Genomic DNA, 13505 nt, shown 5'->3' with positions numbered 1-13505 from the left:
AAGCTATTATGAGTATTTCTGGAAATTTTTCTCTGTGATCTTTTCATTTTTATCCTGGTGAACTTCACTAGAAACTCAATACCCTGTGACGTCTCTGTGGTAGGCTTTCAAATTTGCTTTAGCCAGAAATGATAGTTTAAAGATCTCTGTAGTAATCTACAATTTCACTCTGGTAATAACCTGTTAAATAAAATCTAACATAAAGATTCCGCAGGTTATTATTTTATAATAATCTCCAACTATTCTTGGTTATTATTTCCATTTAACTCCTTTAACATCCTTCTTACCTAGTTTCAGTCAACAATTTTTGTTGCTGTTAAATCCAAATATGATTTTAGTTTCTATCTGCATTCCTCTCATAGATTTTCAATTCCTTATCCAAATAGTGACAGCCTGGAGTAAAAAATATACCTCTGGGTCATCTTTATTATTTACTTGTATTTCAGAAATAGCTTCAGTGTCTACTGAGCTGATACCTTTCGGACTAGGAAAGCTTCACTGATTTTCATCATAGTTTCCCTGCTGCTGTTCATAGAGTTTCCTCTACAGAAAATGCTTTTATAAATCCCTTTCCATAACTCATACCATTTGTAGGGGATATCTTAATGACAGTTTCTTGTATATGAACAGGTTGATGTGGATAATTAACAATGATGATGCATTTTGGAAGCTAAGGAAAAAGAGGTTTTGTGAGGTTTTTTTTGAACTAGACTTCCATTGGATTTCTCTCTTAAGGAATTCTTACTCTTTCGCAGTTCTCATAGACAATAACAATCGGGAGTGGATATTTTTATCATGAATCATCCTCTTTGTGCCCAGCTAATTTTATACATATATTTGTCACAGAAAAAGCCAAACATCTGTTAACAGCAACCCCAAGATAAGACACTAGTGTGTGAAATTGCATGCATTCATGTGCAATAAGTAAAGCTACTACGTGCACCAACATTTTATAACTTGATAGATCATCAGCAAACTGCTTAGTCCAGTTTTGTGACTAAGCCTCTGAAACTGTTATATTAATTATATTAGATTTGAGTATTTTTTTTTTTTTTCTGGAAAAGGTCTGTGGTAAGGTAAAATAAAGTGTGGTTTGGGTTTTTTTTTTTTAGAGCTGCTATGAGCACCATGCAGTCTGTTAGCAAAGAAGGTGAAATTTAATTGTTGAAAACAGGCAAATATTTCTAGATGAACTTACTTACAACTCATACTTGCTGATATTAATATTGGAACGCCTCAGACTTGAGTCAGAAATTAATCGTGTTAGATTGAACTTGCAAGTGGTTCTTTTTAGTTTTTCAGTTACTATTCTAAAGTAGTCTAGAGGTACAGTGAAAGATATATTGTTTAAAAGCTTGAGTGGTATAGAAGAAACTTATTCTTGTTCACTCATTTTCTGGTTTTGACATTTTGCAATGTTGTGGGGAATGCTTCTTACATATAAACCAAAGGAGAACTTTGGAAGTGGTGGAATCTGTCAAATAGAATAAATAGAGCCTCTGAAGCCCATTGAAACAGGACTGCCTTGTCCTTACTTCTTTCTTCCAATTTCCATGAAAAAATGGCTGAAAGACTCAAAGCTGTGAACAAATTTGGATTTTGATTCAGGTAAAACCAAGTAAAAGCTAGACTGTAAAAGCAGCTTGTTGCTGTGTTTGCACTTCCAGGCTAGAAACTACAACAGGCTTACTAATAATTTATTAAACCACTTAAGCAAGTTTGTTTTTTTTTTTTTTTTTCCGGTTAGGAAGGCCTGCCACCCGCTGTCTCTGCAGCTGATGTTACTGTTCTTTCTGGGCTGGAGAAGATTTTATTCAAGATGGCTCAGTCACCTTTTCAGCTGAGTGCATCTTTTCCATAATCCTCAAGACTTTCTGCCAGCTCACATGCTTCATCATTTAAGTGATCCCCAAATGCAGCCCAATTCTCTGTTCAACCTTTATGATTCTAGTTTTGTGATTTGGCATGTGTCTTTTCATTAGTTTTATTACTTTTCTGCTATAACAAATTTTACAACTTTGTAAAAAATCATATAATCATGGAATTATAGAGCAACCCAGGTTGGATGGGACCTCAAAAGATGTTCTGGTCCAGACTCCAGGAAACCCCACAAAACCACAAAAAGACTCATTTTAAGCTCTGACTGTTACTGTTATATAACAATAAGGCATCCATGAATGCTGGACAGTAACTATGCAATAGGCAAAATTATTCTGTAATAAAATCTCTGGTCTCATTGAGTACTGTCTCCTTTACAGATAAATGTACATATTGTGCCTTAAAAAAAAGTACAATATCAAAATTATATATATGCATGAAATGAAAACGGGCAACAAAAGACAGTATAAAAACATGTATTCTGTAGGCTTTCTTGGATTTTTTTTTTTAAATGTGCTTAAATATTTGTCGTGGTTTAAACCCAGTCAGGCAACTTGTTCACTCACTCCCAGTGAGTGGTGCCGAGCTGACAACAATCGAGGTCCGTGTCCCCCCCCCTCACTGGGGCTCTCCCCTTCCCCGCTCCCGAAGGAACAGGGAGGAGGATAGAAAGAGTGCAACTCCTACGGGTTTAGACAAGAACAGTCCAGCAACCAATGTACAACACAAATCACCACCGCTACTATCAACTACAACAATGATAAGGGAAAATAACAAGGGAAGAGAATACGATACCACCGGCCAAGAAAACGAGTTCCACCCGGAAGTCCGTGTCCTTCCGGGTAACTCCCAGTTACCCCTCACCCCGGCCATGACGCGCTGTGGTATGAAATGCCTCCCTGGCTAGCCCGGGTCAGGCGCCCCATCTCTGCTTCCTCACAGCTTCCCCTCCTCCCTGGCAGAGCATGAGCCTCACAAAGTCCTTGGTCAGGGTAAACATCACTTAGCAACAACTGAAAACATCGGCTTCACCAACACTGTTCTCAGGCTGGAAGTCAAAACACAGCACTGCACCAGCTACCACAAAGGAAAAAACATGACTGCTACTGCTGAACCCAGGACAATATTCAATAAGAAATTGTGAATCTCTTATGGAGTCCACTTTAATGTCAGTAATGCTTTTGCAAACATATTCACTGTGGGAGGTACTTTTTTCTGTTGGGGCAGGACTGCAGAATAGATAGAGTTGTTCTTATACTGTATGAGATTCTTCAAGATTCAAGAGTTTGAGGAACTAGTTTGAATTAACTTTTTAGAAGAAGTTAAGCTTAATTAATAACAAAGTTTTTCTTAACCTTGCCATACAAATGGGAAATAAAACAAATAAAAAGAAAGATTTGTGGATGAGAGCATTTCACACAGGGATGAGAAAGCATATTGGATGAAAGCATTTCACACAGGGATGAGAAAGCATATACACCGGTTTAGATTTATCAATCCCAAATGTATTTCTAAGGTATTTCTTCAAATTCTTCATGGATTAGACATTTGAGTTACTTCATAGCCACTTTACTGATTCTGTCTGTCTCAAATTAAAATGTTGGAAAGATAAAATATAATAAAAGTTTCATCTCTAGGGAATATACCTGACAAGTCCTAGTATCATTGAAAGTAAATTCGGTGCTGAAAAATAAGATCCTCTATTCCTTGCTTTAGGCTTAGTCTACATCATGAAGGTAGCACACCAAGAAATTTTTGGTTATTGCAAAATATAATAGTTTCTGTTCCGTTTTTTCTCCCCTGTTTCTTAAAGCAGAGAGCTGGTAAACACAATAATCTGGTTTTGTGGCTGCATAACCTCCATTTCTGTCAAACGAGGCCTTTGGGCATTTTAACAAAAATATTACTGACACTTCCAAATGACTGATCCACTAATTTTAATACCAAAGTTGTAATCCTAAACTTACATTAAAGAACTAGAGCTCTAATTGTAAGAACCATGACAGTTTCACTTTGTACTGTCAGTTAAAACTTTCTCTATATACCATAACAACAGCAAATTCCAGTTCCCCAGTATTTATTAAAGAGCTTTAAGGCAATTTTCTGCAACAGGTCCTCAATAATCTCATGACATGGCCCTTCAGGAGCTGAAAGCAATGAAAATGTTGTCAAGATGGAAAACCTGTAAATGAACTAACAAAGCACTACCAACAGCCCTGCTGAGACCTCATATATTACAAACGTATACAAAAAGTGGTATCAAACTTGCAGAGGTCAGATTTACAAATTTCCTTGGGTCATTACATTACTAAGGTTATACAGATGGATAATTTAGAAGTACTCTAGGCACTGGGTTTATACAGGTATAGCTATGAAAAAGTTGCTTACCCACAACCTTGTATTGCTTCAATGTCCTTTAAGAGTTTAGAATAGAAAGTACCTCTGATGGTTATGTAACAGCATTTAGTAAATTCTGATTTAAATGGTTTCTACTCAATATTGTCATAGCTATATTAAAAATATGGCTGTGTTTGAATGCGGTATTCTGGAAAAAAATATTTTTAATTATTTTAAACAGAAATATTAGATATTTTTGAAAAAATCTTTTTAAATTAACATTTTTTAATCTCAAAATCTATTTACATAAATAGAGAGTTTTTAATTCTTTAAAAATACTTGAAAATTTAGCACAATATTTTTTCTTTTTAGAACCTATAAAGTATTTTTGCTATGTTCTTTTTCCTGTAAAACTTGCACACATTATTTTATGTGGATATCTCTGTGGATTCCAGATTAACAACCCAGTATTCCCAAACTTTACAGAAGCTCAGTTTTCACTAGACATTAGATTTTGTGTTATTTAAGTATATTATATATATTTTTTTTTTTGCAACACATTTGTGTTGCTAATCTTTTATGAGTTTTAAAATAAATCATTGAAAGGACACTTTTTACTCTTACTACCTCACAGCTCGTGATTTGGTGCATCAAGGACTTCTTTGCTGTTGTATATCTGGGCAGACTGAAAACATGCAACACAATAAATGGTAAGCCTCTTTCACCTCAAGAAAGGATGCTAAAGCTTTCTTTCCAATATTTAAGAGTCTGTAAGTTCTAAATCAAGTTATTAAAAAACCTTTCCAGTCATTAAAACATCCAGTCAGAACTCCTAAAAGTAATAGGAGGAAAAGGTCAACCCGTATCTCATTGGCTGTTAAGAAGTTGTAAGACACAAGCTGCCTAACATGTAATTCCCACTAACAGGTTTGCTAAAAAATAACCCCCCCCCCCCGAAAACCCACAAAAACCCAAGCCAAATCAAAATACCCCCCCAAAAAAAAGCCCTACCCAAAACAAAACAATCTCCCTGTTTCTGAGAAATATGCATTCAGTCTGAAAAGAACCTTATACCAAAAACTTAATGACAAATAATTCACTTTCAGTGTGAATATCTTGTTCACACTGATGACGTATTGATTTATTACACTCAACTCTTTTAGAATTTCAAGTGAGTGCAAGGCTGAGTCCATAACAACAATTTATTATTCAGACATTTTTTATTTTTTGAAATTTGTGTTTAAAGTAACTTCTCTACCTTTTGGACATGTGCATTCTTCCTCTGCATGCAATGTCCTAGGCATTTTATGTACATCTGATGCAAAAGAACTAACAAAGATTAGTGGAGAAAGCTATGTTCACTTTCAAAACAGGGTGGAAATTCTCATTTTCCTCTATAGAAGTGTTGCTATTTGTGCAGGTAAAATTTACTTGGAATTCTGAAAGAGAGAAAGTCCTTAATATTTATCCCACTTATAGCTGTAAATTACCTCAGTAAATTAAATATATAAAATGTGTATGGAAGTCTGGCTTTGATTCAGTGTATTGGAAACCTGTCTATTCTAATTGACTAATTCATGGTGAGCCACTTAGCAAGTGACTTGGAATTGACAGTATGTATTTCATCATATTGCTTTTCATTAATTTATGCAGACCAACCTATCAAAAGTTGCATAATGGTGATTACAAAGAACAAAAAAATAAATTGCTAGTGGAAACTTAGGAAAACTTTGACAATTGTTGAAAATAGAAAAAAAAAACTCAGAAAAAAAGTTTAAGATTCTTTTTTTCCCTCCTGTTATTTTTATAGTTAAGGAAAATATTACCTGCCTTTGCTGAAGAATGTTTATTGATAGGAGCAGGTAGTTCAAACCTCTGGACTTTATTAATCAGAAGAGCTCCTGGCACTACTGATGTTATTTGAAAGAAAAATAGATATAAAGAAATATCTGTATTAACACTTCCCCATTTGACTTGTTTGGTTTTGAAAGGTGCTCTTTAATTCATTATTTCAAACCTTCAAAGGAATTTGGATCAAAGCATATATGAAAGACAGGACCTTAGCTCCCAGACCTTTTTCCAAAACTCACTTTTAGTAGTGGCAGAACTCTTCCCAAAGTTAACTGCTTCCCAAAGCATGTTTCATTATTTTTGGTAAGTATGGTCATCTTTATTCCAGTTCCAGAATTTTTTCCAGTTTAGAAAGGGTCTCTAACTCAGTCCCATACTTCCCTTAAGTCAATCTCTCCTCATACACAAGTCATATTTAAGTAATTTTTAATTAATTTCTTAATGTTTTTAAGAAGTTAACTTTCCTGTTCAGACACAAAGCTACTGCTCTATACCAGGATCTCATTACTTCAACTTCCCTACTTTACAGATGAGAAAGAGAAAACGGGGAGGTGAAATAACCTGCCAAGTACTGCCTGGGCAGGCATCAAGCTACCCAGTAACGAAGCTAGATACAGAAATCCAGTCATGTGGAGGGGCTCCTATTCTTTCCCACCCAGGGCTGCCTGGGTGCTGGTCTGTATTCTCCCATTTATGCCAATATTACTAAGCTCTTGAACCATAATGATGTCTATTTGTCAAGACAAATGACTATTTGTTAGCTTTCAAAGCTTTCCCCCCCCCCCCCTTTCCCCTTGGAACACCATTATATCTGTGTCACAGGAAGAATGAAAACTTCTTCCTTACATTTTAACTGGATTGACTAAATATAGGCTTCCTATACTACAAGAAAGTTTCACAATGAGCATGCACTATTCCATCTCCAAATTGCATACTCCTCAATGTATAATGGTTTAAACCTCAAGGAACAGCTTTCATTGCTTCTGCTTCAATTCATTGCTTCTGCTGCATTCATTACTTTGTGTCCCCATCCAGATCTCTTCTTTATAAATAAATAGATACCTGGAATAATGTTATTCATACCTATTTTTAAATAGATGAGATACTTAAAAATGAAATTGACAATGAACTTGTATTTGTTGCTCCTTTTTCAGTGACTTAATGTTATCAGTGAAAGACATTATTATCTCCGATAAATATACACTGTTCTGAATATAGAAGCAGTAAGGAAAATACTGAACGATAAAAGAACATTTTCTATAAGTTATAATCTGTAAAGTTTTACTCAGATTTTTGTTCAGTGAACAGTTATCTTGATAAATTAAAAAAAAAATCCATATTCCATTATCTTGCAACAGTGTAGAGTTTTTTATGCACATTAAAAAAAAGAATGACCATAGCTTGCCCTTTCTATGGAGTGGAGCTCAGCTCAGCGCTGAAGTACAGAAGCTCCTCTGTATTTAACTAAAACAGCAAACTGCAAAACAGAGAGGACTAAAAGTCTTACTCTTGTGAAAATGCAGAGTGGATGGTACATAAGGAGAAGGGAGTTATTGTCTCCTCCCTACAATATGTCAAGTAATTTCTAGTATATATATGAATAAAAATATTTTCAAGAGAAAGTGATAGATTATATCTGCCCAGATGTTAGACTGTGATTAGACAGCAAACTATAAGAATGTTTGAGTTCAAACTTTAATATTTCATGGAGCAGCACAGTGGTTTGACATTTTTAAAGACAGAGTTTAAACCAGTTTTCCTTATCATACCTACCTAATTTCATCTCATTTTGTATATAAGATTTTCTCTTTGACGTTTTTTTCTTTCCAGGAGAGCTGCTATGTGCATGAGGAAACAAACCAACATACTTTCCTAAACTGAAATAGAAAAAATCCCCATTTACAAGAAGGGGAAAATGGATGACCCGGGGAACTACAAACCACTCAGTCTCACCTCTGTGCCTGGCAAAATCTTGGAGCAGATTCTCCTGGAAGGCATGCTAAGGCACTTGAAAAACAGCAAGGAGGTTGGTGACAGCCAGCATGGCTTCACTAAGGGGAAATCCTGCCTGACCAATTATATGGCCTTCTATGATGGGGCTACGGAACTGATGGACAGGGGTAGAGCAGTTGACGCGTCATCTACCTGGACTAGTGCAAAGCGTTTGACACAGTTCCACATGACATCCTTGTCTCTAAATTGAAGAGAGATCAGTTTTCTAGGTGGACCACCCAGTGAATAAAGACCTGGCTGGCTGTCCACACACAAAGAGTTGTGGTCAATGGCTAAATGTCTAGCTGGAGACCAGTACGAGTGGTGTCCCTCAGAGATCAGTGTTCGGACCGGTCTTGTTCAACATCTTTGTCACTGACATGGACAGTGGGATTGAGTGCACCCTCAGCAAGTTTGCCGATGACACCAAGCTGTGTGGTTCGGTTGATACGCTGGAGGGAAGGAATGCCATCCAGAGGGACCTTGACATGCTTGAGAGGTGGACTGATGCCAACCTTATGAAGTTTAACCCTGAGAAGTGCAATGTCCTACACCTGGGTCAGAGCAATCCCAGGCACAGCTACAGGTTGGGCAGAGAAGAGACTCAGAGCAGCCTTGCAGAGAAGGACTTGGGGGTGTTGGTTGATGAGAAGCTTACCATGATCCGGCTTCAGTGTGTGCTCACAGCCCAGAAAGCCAACCGTATCCTGGGCTGCATCAAAAGGAGCTTGACCAGCAGGTCAAAGGAGGTGATCCTCCTCCCTTCTACTCTGCTGTCATGAGACCTCAACTGGAGTATTGTGTACAGTTCTGGTGTCCTCAACAAAAAAAGAACATGGAATTGTTGGAACAAGTCCAGAGGAGGGCCACGAAGATGATCAGGGGACTGGAGCACCTCCCATATGAAGATAGTCTGAGAAAGCTGGGGCTGTTCTGCCTGGAGAAGAGAAGGCTGTGTGGGGACTTCATAGCAACCTTTTGGTATCTGAAGGGGGGCTATAGGGATGCTGGGGATAGACTATTCATTAAGGACTGTAGTGGCAGGACAAGGGGTAATGGGTTAAAATTTAAACAGGGGAAGTTTAGATGGGATATAAGGAAGAAATTATTTCCTGTGAGGGTGGTGAGGCACTGGAATGGGTTGCCCAGGGTGGTTGTGAATGCTCCATCCCTGGCAGTGTTCAAGATCAGGTTGGACAGAGCCTTGGGTGATATGGTTTAGTGTGAGGTGTCCCTGCCCATGGAAGGGGTGTTGTAACTAGATGATCTTAAGATCCTTTCCAAACTAACTATTCTATGATTCTATTCTAAAATATAAACAGAGAGCTTGAAAAAAAAGCACTTACAAAGTTTGTACCCCCCCCCCCCCCCAATAATTTTAACATGCTACCCATCACAGTGAAGGAAAATAGAATTGTGCAAAATAATAAAAAGAAAATAAATTTTATTAAAGCAGAATAAAATGTTCTTTTACAGATATGGAGAGCCTTATCAACTTACTGAGTTGAAACATATTAATAAATGATATAGACTTCTAAAACTGAAATTGATTAAAGGCATTTAACCTATTAAATAATTTTCTCTTACTAATAGGATTCTTTTTCTTTTTTTTTTGAATGAGCAGTTTAATTATGTGCTTTTGTCATAATTGTTAATTATCGTACTGAGGAGTATTAATTTAATAGTATTGAGATAAAACAGTTCATTACCTCACTTAAAGTTAGCAGTCTAATAATATGTCCCATAGAGCAATCTGTACTTATTACCCATATAAAAAATATCAGGACAATTCAGTTCTCATGCTTTAAACTTGGTATTTTGAATTTAAAAAAAAAATCCATTTTTTTTTAATTTATCCATTCTTCTCTGAAAGAAGACACAAAAATCTAGTTTTGCAATCAATTTCTTTCTTCTTTTTGGTTCATTTCTATTTATGTAACTGTTTGCCTCTGTCTTTTATTTCCCTGAAAGGTTATGAAATCAATAATAAAATACAATAAAACATTGCACTTATTTCCTATTAAACAAACTTCTAGAGCTTGCAACACTAATACTTGCACCACATTCTGCTTCTCATTTTCAATTTTCCTGTTTCAGAGCCATTTTGTCCAGCCCCTAGAGGGATACTGCTTGTAAAGCTTGATTTTAAATACAACATGGGTAATTTATGACACTGCCTGCTCTCTGCATGCTAAGGTAATTCAAAAGTTTATCCCTGTCTGCTCATCCAGTAATAGCAAAATAGCACATAAAATTTCAAATATAGTCTGGGTGACTCTCCTAGTGCCCTTCCAAGTGCAAACAGAGTAATGAGCATTATTCAGATTTTAGTTTTGAACAGAGAATGACTTCCAAATTTTACCAATTTTGGTAGGAAAATCAGAAGCTTCTTTTTCAAGCTTTGAACAATTCAAATTGGTTGAATCTTGAGAGTATTCTGATCTTCCTAATTCAAGTTTATCAAAGACTGTTTTTTTACCTGGTTTTAGGATGTTCAGTTTGAAGTTTTGCTTGTTTCAACTGTTATTGTTGATAAAAACAAATGATTGCATGAAAAATATGGGAAAGAGAAATACTTTTTCTGAGAATTATAATTTTGTACCTTTCCAGAGCTTAAAGTCATTGCTATATTGTACTTTTTCTTGATGCCTATTGAAAACAATTAGCAGAACTACTCTAACTTAAAAAAGAACTGTGAAGTAAGAAGTGCTTCCTGTGCTGCTGACAGAAGAGGCATTGGAAGGCTATTTATTTCTGTAAATAATGGCCAGAATAAATTACTGAGGAGATAGATCCAGTAGTTTTACAGATTACCAGGTTGACTGGTCAGAGGTTTGTTTTATTGACTGCTATTCGTGAATAACATGGATATAAAATTAATATTTCATATCTAAAAAAGCATGTGATATTCTTTATATGCAGGAGAAAGTTTGCAGGCAGCTGGAAAGCAAGCTTCAGGAGAACACCTGATTAACTGTTTTTTCCTATCAAAATTATCAAAAGCTGGTAGCATCCAGCCTGAAGTGTATGTTCATTCCCTTATTTCATTTTTAAAATATATCCTAGGTTGAAAGATATTAACTTCTGAGAAAGCTGCTTCCTCTTGCAGATGCTACCAGTAATCCATCAAGAAAGATCTTTTCAGAAAGCTTAGTCTCCATTAAATCACTTAAATGGTGTGAGATGCATAATAAATAAATGCAGTGGAGACTTAAAGAATGTAGGACTGAAACTGTTTTTGCAGTTCCTTGGGACTTTTTTCTGTTTGTACAACTGATATATAGGACTGGAATAAATGATCCATCAATACATGGCTACCCTACATTTCAGAGACTTAACACTGGTAAAAAAACCCAAACAACAGAACATTTTATTATGGTGAAACTATTATATCTCTGACTTTTAGAAATCAACACCACAAGAAAAAAAAAAACAAAACAAAACTGGAGGGGGAAAGCATGGGGTAGTCTTTGTAACAGCATCCCAGCATGGCTCATAGTTGTAAATATGTGCCTAGAATGAGGCATTGGTAGATTGGTAGACTTGCAGATTGATAGATTCTGTAAGGATACAAGTCTTATGTTCCTTCAGAGGAAAATGTAGTACTTCCAGCTCCTGTATTAAGCTTCTCAGGATGTAGTCATGCTTGTGCCAGAGCCTCTGTTTTAATTTTTCTTCTCTAGAAGCTAGGTGTTTGGAACACTGCTGGAATACAGTTTTTGAAGAGGTAGTTCAATGTTTTGCTTGAAGAAATGCGAAGACAGTATATAAGACTAACACTGTTCACTATAACTGCCCACCCTAAAAAAAAAATCATAGAATCATGGAATAGTTACGGTTGGAAAGGACCTTAAGATCATCTAGTTACAACCCCCCTTCTAACCATCTCACCCAAGGCTCTGTCCAACCTGGCCTTGAACACTGCCAGGGATGGAGCATTCAGAACTTCCCTGGGTTGTGAATACCTCCCCCGGCTAGCCGGGGAGGTATTCCGTACCACAGCACGTCATGGCCAGGGTGAGGGGTAACTGGGAGTTACCCGGAAGGACACGGGCTTCCCGGTGGAACTCGTTTTCTTGGCCGGTGGTATCGTATTCTCTTCCCTTGTTATTTTCCCTTATCATTGTTGTAGTTGACAGTAGCGGTGGTGATTTGTTGCTGGACTGTTCTTGTTTCAACCCGTGGGAGTTGCACTCTCTCGATCCTCCTCCCTGTTCCTCCGGCAGCGGGGAAGGGGAGAGCCCCGGTGCAGGGGGGGGGGACGGGGGACACGGACCTCGATTGTTGTCAGCTCGGCACCACTCACTGGGAGTGATTGAACAAGTTACCTGACTGGGTTTAAAACACGACACTGGGCAACCTATTCCAGTGCCTCACCACCCTAACAGTAAAGAATTTCTTCCTTATATCCAGTCTAAACTTCCCCTGTTTAAGTTTGAACCTGTTACCCCTTGTCTTATCACTACAGTCCCTAATGAATAGTCCATCCCCAGCATACCTATAGCCCACCTTCAAAAAATTAAGAACTAGCACGCACCAATATAAAAATCCTATTGATAGGTCAACTTCCTATCATTTTAAACCTGACCAGGCACTTTAAAACTATTTGTGTTGGCCCAGAAATACTCTGTCTAAGAAATTACTTTTTTTTTTTTTTTTTGGTGGCATTGTACTGAAAATGGGCATATTTCTTTGATGTCTCTGGTTTCTTACTGACTTCATTAAATTTATCGGTTGGCGAAGACAAGTGTTGTTCTGCTCCAAAGTTTGTTTGTTAGTTCACATGTCTTCTGTACATATCTTTGCATATGCTGAGCTCTATGACACCACAAGTAAAATGGAAGACTAGAAGCCCTAATATGCAGTTAGCTGGTAAGTAGGTTGGCCATTTACTGTGTCGTAGGATTGCCTTCTCAATAACAAGATGACATATGATATCATCATATGAATCTAAATGATAGTGATGCATCCTTTTGCATCACCAAGGGGAGTGTGAGAGAGTTCAAAAGCTTTATGACGTTTGTTCACTTGTTTGTACTTCAGCTACTGATTATGAAGATTTTGGACAAATCTTTTTAAGAGTGGTTATGAATCTGAAATAGACTAGAAAAAGAAATAATCAAATTGCAGTATTGCATCCTGTCATCTCTAAGACCTGACAAAAATAATACAGATTTTTAGAGTGAGGATTTGTCTTGTCACTGTTTAATATAACTCACTGTATTTCTCTGTCTGTATAAAATAGATTTTAATATAACTGTCACTGTCTCTTATTATAGAGATCTGTTTTCATTTCTGAATGTAAAATATTTTTAACTTATGCTCATGAGTAGTAAAACCCACTCATTTTAAATTTATAGCATATATGAGAAGGCTATGAATTTGCTAACATAACATCTTATGGTTTCACCAGCTTCTTGGAATTTTCTATATGTAATATAAAATAT

This window comes from Pezoporus flaviventris, unplaced genomic scaffold, assembly GCF_033815535.1.
Source record: "Pezoporus flaviventris isolate CSIRO_AGI_PZ_B2104156 unplaced genomic scaffold, CSIRO_AGI_Pfla_v1 ptg000031l, whole genome shotgun sequence".
Taxonomy (NCBI): Eukaryota; Metazoa; Chordata; class Aves; order Psittaciformes; family Psittacidae; genus Pezoporus; species Pezoporus flaviventris.
The sequence above is the reverse complement of the archived record's forward strand: the minus strand, read 5'-3'. Positions refer to the sequence as shown.